Below are 13,375 nucleotides of genomic sequence, written 5' to 3' on the forward strand. Positions count from 1 at the left end.
CGCGTACCGAGGCTTCTCAGACCCCCTATAAATAGAAATGCGAGGGTTCCCGTAAATTTACCCCATTTCTCTCCTTTCTCTCACGATCTTGCCTCGTTTTCCGTGCCTGTTTAAACCCGAAGCTCTGGTCTTTTTGCTCAAGTCCCGAGGGTCGATTTTACTCCCGAGATTCCCGAGAATCCCGAGAAAAATCCGTTTCCCAAGACGAAACTCTGCCCGGTTTTCCATCTCGCTATCTTCAAACTTTCAAGTGAGTTCATACCCCTTAATTAACCTTTTTAAGATATTCTAAATGCTTTTATATGCTTTCAAGGGGGGGAATACAAGTAAAACACACGAGTATTATCGTGTGTTACATAAACAATTATTTTATATGCTTTTATATATCCAAATCACATGTGATTTATAAACTTTATAGGAAACTTTCGTATATAAAATATGTTACAATAGAATTCTATCTTTTGAAATATAAATTGTTGTAATGCATGTATAAACTAAACATTTTCTTGGATTTTATGTATACTTGTCTATCTTAGGCTCTACAAAAATCTATACTTTCATAACAAGTGATTCCTTTTCTAGGTATTTCTAAACAAACGAGACACACTTTTAGAAAACTATAATAGGTATAGTTTTACGAGGATATTGCTAACTTTTACATATTAGAAACTTGATTTTCAAGAAGTCACTTTCATATACAAGAACAAACGAACATTTTAACACGTAAATCTATTTTTATACCACGGTTTTGTGAGACATAAACTTCACGTACGTTCGAGTACACATTTCAAGTCTTGTATTATATACCAGAATCCCTTGGAGGGGGAGCATGGTGTTTGTGTATAGATCTATACGGGCTTGACAACCCGCGCCCTGACTGTTAGCTACAGTCCACCGTTTGGGTGACAAACGTCATAACATTCCAACGCCTGAAGAACGTTGTGTATAGGCATTCCGAGTCAATAGTATGGTTATAAAACTCACATGGGGTATTAAAAATGCATTGATTTACAAGGTTTTCAAACACATTGGTTATTTCACACTTACATACATTTCAGAAACAAACATTGGTCTTGAGAGAAGGCTACTTTTATACTAGTAGAAAATATAGGATTTTCTAAACACAAACAAACAAGGACAAAACATTTCATTTCATACAAACATTGTCATTTAAATACTTATGAAACTCACCAGCTTAAATGTTGATCTACTCTTATAAAATTACTTGTATGTCCCAGGGAATCAGTAATTTCAGGTATCATTATGCTTTTGATGAAGGGATGCTGCGGCGCCAGTTTAATCTCATATTTTGACATCATATTGTAATTGGTTTTGAACATGTAACTTTTGACAAATGTAAACTTTCAATTATATATATGATGCTTGTATTGCTTTCTTTACTATGTATTCATTTGTTACGTTACCACATGAAGTCATCTGCCCCCGAACGTTTCCGCCGTTCAGGTTTGGGGGTGTGACAGCCGGAGTGCTTTAAGTAAAAGTATACTTTTAATAGATAAGTATTTTATAAGAAGTATACTAACAATCACACATACATAAATAGTATCACAATAATAAGTCAATAAAAGTATTTAGATGTTGGACACTGCAGTTAAAGCTTGACAGTTATGCAATCATATATGGGATAAATATAGCTTGATCAACTATATTTATTTAAGATATGATCAACATGTGTTTGGGAATAATGGTAGTGGTTCGACCAGTCTAAAACTTACCAAAATCTACTCATACAGAAGAACATTAGAATAGAACACAAATATAAAATACTATAGGAGTATTTTGTAATATTATAAAACTACATCATTTCTATGCATCTTACCTTTAATTTCTCGTATAGACTTTATGGCAGGATATCCTCCACTTGGAGATCTCTACTTCCCCGGTCAAGGGAATTATGGATGGATTGAAGAAGATCTGAAGGAGGATCCTGAAGGAATAGTAGAAGAGGAACTAATGGAGGAAGAATAGGAAGAAGAAGAAGAAAATTTTGAAGGAACTGACACAGAACCTGAAGTTTACAACCCCCACCAGCCGTCAAACACCCCACAATAGGACAAGATTTTCAAGGATCGACACCAGCATGGGTCGCATACTTGCACCACCGGAGTCGACAACAAGGACAACACCATACTTACGGGATGGCAAGTGGTTTTTATGACCTCTCTGGAGGAGGTTCAGCCGATAGGTCTCTCCCTGTTATAGTACACTGCATTGCTTTCCAAACTTATCAGTTGTAGATTTCAATAAACTGAATCCTTGAAGTAAATGCAACTGCCTAGATTAACACTGTTGATAATTGTCGTCTAGATGAAGTTCATGACCAAACTTGAACTCACACTGAAGTACTACAAGGAAAAGTGGATGCTACCCAAGATGAATTAAGAACACTAGGGGTCATTAGATTACCCTAGAAAGGCGTTTAATGGAAACAGAACACAAGGGAGCCGACTCCAGTCGTACCTTTATATTCTTGATTCCTAAGAAGACAAAAACCCATGTCTGGTTGATGAACCATGATCATGTAGCCAGAGCATGATTAATAGAGCTTCATGGTCTCGGCTATGGCCCAATAGATGATCGTTGCTAATCCATATTATGGGTCCTGGCATGGCTACATGGCTATCTAACAGATTATTATTAGAGCATTATTTATAGTGAACTCAATATATCAATTCATAAAAAAAATACAACTATAAATACAATGGGACCGGAGTTCTCTAATGTCACACCCCGAAACCGATGGCGGAAACGTTCCGGGGAGGAGGACATCATGTAAACTATCACAACAAATGTACATAGTAAGCATAGTAAACACAACCATTACATTACATAGAAATATTTACATTTGTTTGAAAGCAAGTAATACGTGTTTTATATATACATCAGTATAACAAAAGTAAAGACGCGACTTCTATACGCTCCGTCTTCTCCAAAAGAATGTGGGATACCTGTCTAACGAGAACCTGAGAATACAAGCAGTTTTAGAAATATCAGCATAAAGCTGGTGAGTTCATAAGCGGTTTGTTTCTGGTGAAAGAAAATGTTCCTTTAAGTTTACAAAAAGTTGTTTTCCAAAAAAATCCCATATTTTCTTATAAAAGAAGTTTGGTCATCCATATGTTAAACAGCCTGTTTATGAAAAGTTATGTTATTCTAGGAAAAACCCTTATTTTTCTTAAAAGTTGGTGGTTGGTTATCGATTCGGAATGAAGTGTACAAGTATCTACCATACTTGTAATGTTAAGTGAAGTTTCCCTAAAAGTTTGGTTATCCTTGAAAAGTACATTAGTTTTAAAACGTATATAAAACTAATCAATATGTTGTGAACTAATACCTAAGGGTATTACTAATACCCTCTAGTAAATCAAACAATTATTACTTTGAGGTTATTTCACTAAGTTCATTATTACTTAAAAGTAAATCTCCATTATCTAAGTTGCGAGTTCCATAACCATACGATAAAGTAGATATGGGAATAAGAAGTCCAATATCATTTTATGACTTTTGTCACCCGTAGACCTGCCGGTCCCTCTATAGCTAGCATCAAGGTGCGAGGTAGTCAGCCTCGTATAGATCTATACACTCAAGTCACGTTCACCCTCCAGGAGATTCTGGTTATACGGGCGGTCCTCCATTCACGTATCTTTGTGGAGTGTTACCAAGGACGTGTCTCCAATCTAAAGAATAACGAATTTACAAGTAATAATACATAAAATCCTGTTTTAATGAATGGTATGAAATCCTTTGCGAACTATAAAATATAACATTTTATAATGAGTTTCGCAATTAGTTTGAAAACTAACTCTGCAAGTTAAACGACTGGTTAATACGGTTTTTAGTGTTTAAAGCATACTAAACATGTAACTACATACGAAATAATAAGTTTTGAGTAGAAGTTCCCTTGTACTTTGGCTTGTATCCCCCCTGAAAACATGAAAAACACGGAAAATGGTGTAGGGGTATCAACTCACCAGACGAGGATGTGCCGAGTAGGACGCTAGGTGTCAATTTAGGACTTAAACACATGCGACGGTCCTATGTAACATGTAGTGATACATAATTGTATCTAATTAGCTATTGAACCACCAATTAAGCAAGTAAATACACTCAAATGTGCAGAAACACTTTATTTCAAGTGTTAGGAATGATACGGTTTGCATCTAAGGAGTGTAGAGCCTTGATAAGGAGTTTACTCTTCAAGTGTAAGCCCTTAGGGGTGTTTACGGCCCAAAGACCATATCCCCATGATTTTATGACCATAAACTCATGGGTGGGGTGTTTTTGGGTGTTCAAAGGTCTTATATTGCACAAGGGAAGGTTCTAGAGTTCATTCAAGGGCTTATGAAGTGATCGGGACTTGAAATGACCTTGGAAATGGGGTTTACGATTCTTGAAGGACCCTTGGTGAGTTTACTGCCATAAACACATGTGTTTATGACCGTAAACTCATGCTTGGTCCATTCTTGCATGATTTTGGGTTTCAAATGAAAGGATACAAGGTTCCAGGCACTTATGCAAGCTTTTGGAGGTATTTAAGGACATTTAGACACCTTACAAAGGTGTTTACGGTTCATGAATGTTCATCGACCGTAAAATCATGTTTACACCCATAAGGACATGATTTTGGGGTTCTAAGTTCATGCATGCAAGTTTCTAAGGTATAGCTAAGCACTAGAAAGGATTTGGAAGGGTTTTGGGGCTTCAAAACCCACTTATGGGAGTTTACGGTTTTGGAAGGTGTTCCCTAACCGTAAACACAAGTTTTTGAGATTTTTGGATGATTTAAACACAGATTTGCATGCTTAACAAGTTAAACAATAAGCTAGGGTAGATCACTTACGATTTTGGAGCTCGAAAGGGGCGTTTTTTGATCAAAACTCGAGTTGTAGAGAGAGAGTAGATAGGGAAAGGTATGAGGGTGGGCAAAAGGTTTCAAAAGATGACCACTCAACCCTTTTATAGGGTTTGAGTTTGTCGCCAGGTGGGGGCTACCCAATACTGACGTTAAACGGAGTTTATGGTCGTACCCGATTAATTGGTCGTAACCTGACTTGGTCGTATACTAGAAATTGTCCAAAGGATTATCGAGGGTGTTTCACGTGTTCTTTTTTGTTTCGACACTTAATAAAATAAAATAAAAACATTAATTGATTTGCCTAACCCAAAAGTTAACGGAAAATTTTAATGAAAATAAATTTTATTAACGGAAATGGGTTATAGTGACGAAATAATTTTCGGGTTGTCACATCATCCCCCCGTTAGAGGAAATTTGGTCCTGAAATTTAGAAAGAAGATACAAATCATGGATTTGGAAAGAGATGCGGGTATTTTTGTTTCATTGAGTCTTCGCGCTACCAAGTGAATTCGGGTCCCCGCTTGGCATTCCAGCGAACCTTCACTATCGGGATACGGCTCTATTTCGTACGTTTGATCTCTCGATCCATGATTTCGATTGGTTCTTCCACGAAGTTTAGGTTTTCGTTGATCTTGATTTCATCAAGAGGGATCACGAGGGTTTCATCGGATAGGCACTTTTTGAGATTAGAGACGTGGAATACAGGATGGATGTTGCTAAGTTCATGAGGTAGTCGGAGTTTATAGGCTACGGGACCGATCCTAGCGAGGATCTCGAAAGGTCCTATGTACCTCGGGTTAAGTTTTCCGTGCTTTCCAAAATGTATCATGCCTTTCCATGGCGAGACTTTCAACAGGACATGATCTCCAATTTGGAATTCCAAGGGCTTTCTGAAGGGACTGCCAAAACCTTGAGGTAAACATGCTATCTCGATCGGAGATAATGGACATAGGCACACCTGTTGGGTTTTAAGCATTCTAACACTCCTATGGTGTACATGCAACCCTATAAACCTTGGATCTATGTTTTCTCTATTATACTTGCAAATAAGAACTTTCCAAGGCTTTAATCCTAACTAGCATATTATGAAGTTCTTATACTACAAAATACTAGTTAGATGACATACCTTTTGATGTAGCTTGATGTCTTCAAGCTTTAAGAGGTTAGCCCCAATAGCGTGGAAGCCTCAAATGGAATCACAAATCACTAAAACACCTTGGAAGACTTTAGAGAATATGGATACTTGGTTCTCTCTAGTGAAATCGGCTAGCCCTTCTTAGTGTACCCACACTAGTGCCTATTTCACCAACCAAGGACATCTTTATATAGTATGGAAACTAGGGTTAAGCCCATGACCTTTCATTTCATATGATCCATGGGTTAAAGCTCCATGGACTATCCATGAAAGCTTAGCCCACCCTAAATGAACTTGGCCCATTCCGTATATATAAGAGTCCATATTTAATTAGTTCATTTTTATCACTTAATTAATTCTAAATTAATTCTTGATCAATACTAATTAAATAATATGATTATATATTAATATATTAGAACTTATAATATATTAATATAAATCATAAATATACTATTCTCAAAAGACTATCCATATAAATTGTGTCGGTGAAGTGCAACCCAAATGGACCATGCCGGTCAGGTCAAGTACATACCAAATATAGTTATGGACTTAGACATTAATCCAACAGTCTCCCACTTGGATAAGTCTAAAACTATTATTGAGTATGACTTCAAAACCTAACTGGCAATCGTAGCTCTTAAAGCTGCTGTCGAACTCTGATCTTGTCAACGAACTTATCCATTAGATAAGGGATCACATATTCCTCCATTGTAGATATCATATGGACTGAGACATGGATTATAATCATTCTCTCTGTCCATTTGTCGTTTCCCGATTTCTGATTCATGACAACTGACTGATTGAACAAATCAAATTAGTCCTGGCATGGCCAAGCACTCACATGTGTCATCATTAAATCATTGAGGGGCCCACAGATATCACTTTTATCCCGATGGTAAAAGGAATGGATAAACTTCGACTCATATGGATTGTTCTACTACTTGTTGAATCATACACAAAGGCACTTTTTATAACACCAAGTTACCGAATGCGTCTTCATGCAATCAATGTACAACCAACTCATAGTAAGAACTCGTATCTCTAGGTTTGAAGAATATAAGATATTATCGTCTCATGATCACTCATGATAAAATCCATGAAGTGATTCCAATGAGCGCGGGTTGAATCCAATACTCAGAACTTATGAACACTCATGAGTGTTGTAGCCCATTGTCCAACACATTAGACCTCTACAAGCCAACCCATGACAGTCTTGATTCATATCTACTTCCAACATATGACCGACTGTAGATGGTTTGAATAACTTAGTCATCCAGAACAATGACCTAGTTATTCTGGAAGTTAAAACATGCAAACTGAAACACAATAATAATTGAATCCAATATGGTATCAAAACCTATGAACAAAAATAAAACACCTTTTATTTAACACCATATGATTACACATTATTCATTATATACTGTTTCAACTATCAACTTTATTCTTGAATTTAAAACAATAGTTGTCCCATTCTCCAAGCATGTACACTATGTTTTCTAAACACTAGTCATTCCATACACAAAGTATGCATATTATGTTTGTCTATGATCTTTACTTTGTGAAATAGATCAATTGAGCATAACTCCAATGATCATCTTTTCACAGTCCCAAACCCTTACTGCAAATGCAAGAATTCATGCCATTTACTGAAATTTGTTAGATTCTAAACTTACATGCATTGATCCTCTTGTAATGATAATGCACAAATTCACTTGGCAACAATCATTACAGAGTATTCCAAAGATGATCAACTCATTGGAAATATCCTCCTTGCATTAAGTTTCTTAATCTTACACATATTTATTGAACAACTTCCACTTATGGGATCATTTCCATATTCCCCTTTTGACTATCACTTCTGAACAAGAGTTGCCTCTTTCCAGAATATGTCAATATGGTCCTTCCAATAATTAACACCATACTTCCAACTTTCCTTGAGCAACCAATCTTTGGTAAACCTTAGATTGTCCTCGACAATTGCTTAATCACTTTAGTGATATCCAATTCTTGACATTTTCCTCCTTAATGCCCCAAGGCACTTTGAAAATTCAGAAAGGATAAATATTATAGCACATGTAATCGATCTTGTACCCAAAGTAAATGGGACACAATTCATGATGTTTCACATAAAGACATGGTTCTAGACCAGTCTTTTGCCATAATATTTCCATTTCTATTTGCCAAGTTCTCACAATTCAGATTATGAAAAGGGATGTCGTAATCATAATCGAATTTTAGATCGCAAATAATAAACCCATATATAGAATTTTCTTACGTTGAGCCATTCCAACATGAAATTCATATATATTCTTGACTAAATACGATTAAAAACTCAATCTAACCTTTTAGATTCGAGATGAAGTATAATTTCTAGTATATTTATGATTTATATTAATATATTATAAGTTGTAATATATTAATATATAATCATGTTATTTAATTAGTATTGATCAAGAATTAATTTAGAATTAATTAAGTGATCAAAATGAACTAATTAAATATGGACTCTGACATATATGGAATGGGCCATGTTCATTTAGGGTGGGCTAAGCTTTCATGGATAGTCCATGGAGCTTTAACCCACGGATCATATGAAATGAAAGGTCATGGGTTTAACCCTAGTTTCCATACTATATAAAGATGTCCTTGGTTGGTGAAATTGGCACTAGTGTGGGTACACTAAGAAGGGCTAGCCGATTTCACTAGAGAGAACCAAGTATCCATATTCTCTAAAGTCTTCCAAGGTGTTTTGATGATTTGTGATTCGATTTGAGGCTTCCACACTATTGGGGCTAACCTCTTAAAGCTTGAAGACATCAAGCTACATCAAAAGGTATGTCATCTAACTAGTATTTTGTAGTATAAGAACCTCATAATATGCTAGTTAGGATTAAAGCCTTCGAAAGTTCTTATTTGCATGTATAATAGAGAAAACATAGATCCAAGGTTTATAGGGTTGCATGCACACCATAGGAGTGTTAGACAGCTCAAAACTCAACAGTGGTATCAGAGCCTAGGCTTGTTTTCTTGTTATACTTGCAATAGTAGCTGAAAAATCATATTATATGGATAGTCTTTTGAGAATCGCAAATAATGAACCCATATATAGAATTTCCTTATGTTGAGCCATTCCAACATGAAATTCATATATATTCTTGACTAAATACGATTAAAACCTTAATCTAAGCTTTTAGATTTGAGATGAAGTATAATTTCCTCTCCCTTAATTGTAGCAAAACAAATTTTCCCCATTTGAGACCTTTTGTTTTCTATAATTAACATCCCTAACTTGCAACCTTTATCATAATTATCATGCTCCCACTAGCATGATGATTAGTAGCATAACACTTATGCTCCCACTAGCTTTAACATGTACCCAGAAATCAACTGGACTGCTAGAATTCAATATTTTATTGACTTTCTTACCAAAGTTTAGATTTTTGATACTAGATTGCCTTGATAAGACTTTATCAAAATCATACACCTGTCTTAGATAGCTCACAAGTGTGTCTAAACAATTTTAGAACTATGAAAACGGATGCCATAATCATAGTCTAAATTTTTTAGACCTTTTTTTATTTCTCATAAGTCAATGTTAGTGTGGCGGTTAACCACGCACGCTCCACTAATGTCACACCCCAAAACCAAGAACGGCGGAAACGTTCTGGGGCGGAGGGCGTCATGTAAGGTAATCACAACACAGTAAATGTAAATAGGCAAACAACATCATCCATTGCATTAAATATATCAATTTAATACATGTGTGTTCTGTACAGTTTTAGACACCAAAAATATAACGTAAATCAAAATAACAAAATGATGAGTCTTGAGTATGCTCCATCATCCCAAAAGCTGGCATCGGTACCTGTCTACTGATGACCTGAGAATACAAGTTATTTTGAAAGAGTTTATCAGCATTAAGCTGGTGAGTTCATAAGTATTTTTGTGTCAATGTTCATTGTCAAAAACGTTTGAACTTGTCCCAAAGTATAAGTTTGTAAAAATGTAAATACATGTTTAAAAGTATTTGCAAAAGTTTGAATCTCTCAGAAAATCCTATATTTTCTATAAAAGTAACCTTCTACCAAGGCTTAACAGTTTTGTAAACTCGTCTGTTGTAAAAGTGTGTGATTTCCCAAGTATAACTATCATTTGATAAAATATAGTTTGTACATAATGCTTAAGTGAGATTATCACCAAAATATGTAATGGGTAAATCATTGTAGTACTGTAGTTTTGTATAATAAGAACTACTGTTGTACTAATTACTACTACCTTAAACCGGATTTATATTAAGGTATGATGTGATAATTGCACCATACTATCGACTGATAACAACGACATAAAGAACGGTCGTAATAACGGAATGACGTTTGGCACCCGCAGACCTGCAGGTCCGGCTGTAGCTAGCAGCAAGGTGTAGGATAGTCAATCCAGTATAGATCTATACGCAAACTCAACGCTCTCCCTCCAAGAGAATTCTGGCTACAACTCGGGCCATGACATTTAAGGCATGCTCCGATACAGTGAATCACATTTGTTATCGTATTCTTGCATGTGTGACGAAGTGTTTCTTGTTCTAGTATAGTTGTATATATTCTCGTAGTATAGTTGTATATTTTCTCTTCCTAGTATAGACTCATGAATGAACTGACTCATTGATCTAGCAGTTGTAATAGTATGATTCTGTGTTACCCCGATGGTAACTTGTTAACAGTGTGTTTAGTACGTATGATTATGGAAGTACTTTTATGTCTATATATGTATATTTGATATATAATTAATATGGAAACGACCTTCGGATGGTCATCCAAAATCCTATCAGACCACATCCAAATCGAGGAAAAGGAAACAAGGTGGATAGCCTTCCTAAGCCCTTTAAACATTATTTATACGTCTATACATATACGGGCATGAAATTTGTAATTTAAAAACATAAATAAGTGTTTATAAGACATTTGAAACATAAGTATATTTTATTAAAGAAAGATTGACTTGATGTCAATCTATAAAACAATTTGAAGGCGTAGATTTGATTAAAACAGTTTAAGTATAAGGAACATTTGTTTAAATCACAGTTGCAGTGTAAATTCGAAAAGTAAATGGGTTTGGAAAACATTTAGAAGTAATGCAGTTTGATATATAGTTTGAATAGTGATAAAACCACTGATTTCCCTAGTTATTAATCACATGTGATTAGAGCAATCATATGTGATTGAAACAATAACTATAAGTATTTAACTTGTATTCCCCCCCTTTGAAAGCATATAAACGCATTTAGAATATTTAACAGGTTGATTAAGGGGTATGAAACTCACTTGATTGATTGAAGAAAGCGGGATGGAAAACCGGGCAGAGTTTCGTCTCAGAAAACGGATTTTTCTCGGGATCCTCGGGAATCTCGGGAATAAAATCGACCCTCGGGACTTGAGCAAAAAGACCAGAGCTTCGGGTTATAACGGGCACGGAAAACGAGACAAGGTTGTGAGAGAGAGAAGAGAAATGAGCAACATTTTCGGAAAGCCTCGCATCCTATTTATAGGAAGGCTGAACCGCCTCCGAACGCGGGGCGTACGCTCGTACGCAGCGCGTACGCGTACGTCATGCATGACCGAAGCCTCGACTGCCTCGGTTCGGATGGGACGGGTTGCTGGGTACGCGGGTCGGATGGGACGCCGGGTCGGATGGGACGTCGGGTCGGACGGGTCGGAGCTTCGGACGGGTCGGACGGGTTAGAACTCTTCGGATAGTGCGACGTGGACGATCCGAGACCCTCGATCTCAGTACGCGGGGTGTACGAAGGTACGCAGGGCGTACTTCGGTCCAATCCGATGGCTCCCCTTCGGATATTACCGGGAATTTATATTTAAATTTATATTTATTATAAATAAACTTCAAAAATTCATATCTCCCTCATACGAACTCCGTTTTTGACGTTCTTTATATCCACGCGAAGGTGAGACCATGATCTACGACTTTCGTTTAGATTCCGTTGGCTAATTCCGAAATTATTTTTATTATTTATTTATTTAAAATGACATGATTAAGGAATTTCTTCAAAAATTCATAACTTCCTCATCCGAGGTCAGATTTGGACGTTCTTTTTATGTACGCAAACCTTGATATGATACCTATTACTTTATTTAATCCGAATAAGTTTTTAGGAAAGTTACATTTTGACCTAAACTCGATCGGTTTTACATTACATTGACTCAAAATATCGGGTTGTCACATCATCCCCCCGTTAGAAGGAATTTCGTCCCGAAATTAGAATTTTAAGCAAGCTAGAATTTACGAATAACTAAGCAAAAAGGTGAGGGTATTTCAGTTTTATCTGATCCTCACGTTCCCAAGTGAATTCCGGTCCTCGCTTGGCATTCCAGCGAACCTTCACGATAGGGATACGGCTTTGCTTTGTCTGCTTGACCTCACGGTCCATGATCTCTATAGGTTCTTCCACGAAGTTGAGGCTTTCGTTGATTTCGATCTCGTCGAGTGGGATTACGAGAGTCTCGTCGGATAGACACTTTTTCAAGTTAGATACGTGGAATGTAGAATGTACGTTACGAAGTGCGTCTGGTAGTTCGAGTTTGTAAGCTACGGGGCCGACTCTTGCAAGAATCTCGAAAGGCCCTATGTACCTCGGATTAAGCTTCCCACGCTTGCCGAAGCGTATCAAGCCCTTCCAGGGTGAGACTTTGAGGAGGACTCGGTCTCCCACCTGAAATTCCAAAGGTTTCCTTCGTGTATCAGCGTAGCTCTTCTGTCGGTCTCTAGAGGCTTTCAATCGTTCACGAATCTGAACGATTTTCTCTGTTGTTTCCCGAATGATCTCCGGACCGGTGAGAGTACTGTCGGAAGTTTGCCCCCTGGCTAATTGGGTATCACCCACCTCAGCCCAGCACAGAGGGGATCTGCACTTACGGCCGTAGAGAGCTTCAAATGGAGCAGCCTTGATGCTCGTGTGATAACTGTTATTATAGGAAAACTCGACAAGGGGTAAATGAGTATCCCATGCCTTCCCAAAGTCTATCACGCAGGCTCGCAACATATCTTCTAGAGTTTGGATGGTCCTCTCACTTTGTCCGTCGGTCTGAGGATGGTAGGCTGTGCTCATGTCCAGCCTTGTTCCTAGGGAATGTTGTAGCGATTGCCAAAATCTTGAGGTGAACCTACTATCTCTATCGGAGATAATGGACATAGGTACACCATGTAGCCGTACGATTTCCCTAATGTATGTTCTCGTAAGCTTCTCCATCTTGTCGGTTTCTTTGATAGGCAGGAAGTGTGCAGACTTGGTCAATCTATCAACGATGACCCATATGGTGTCAAGTCCACCCGTTGTCTTGGGCAACTTGGTTATG

At 37.2% G+C, this 13,375-nt stretch overlaps 1 pseudogene; it reads left to right on the forward strand.

Annotated features, from left to right (window-relative positions):
- The first annotated feature begins 2,456 nt into the window (after positions 1–2,456).
- On the forward strand, positions 2,457–2,654 carry LOC111879099 (small nucleolar RNA U3; annotated as a pseudogene).
- The last annotated feature ends 10,721 nt before the right edge of the window (positions 2,655–13,375 follow it).

The sequence above is a fragment of the Lactuca sativa genome, chromosome 9 (genome assembly GCF_002870075.4).
Source record: "Lactuca sativa cultivar Salinas chromosome 9, Lsat_Salinas_v11, whole genome shotgun sequence".
Lineage (NCBI taxonomy): Eukaryota > Viridiplantae > Streptophyta > Magnoliopsida > Asterales > Asteraceae > Lactuca > Lactuca sativa.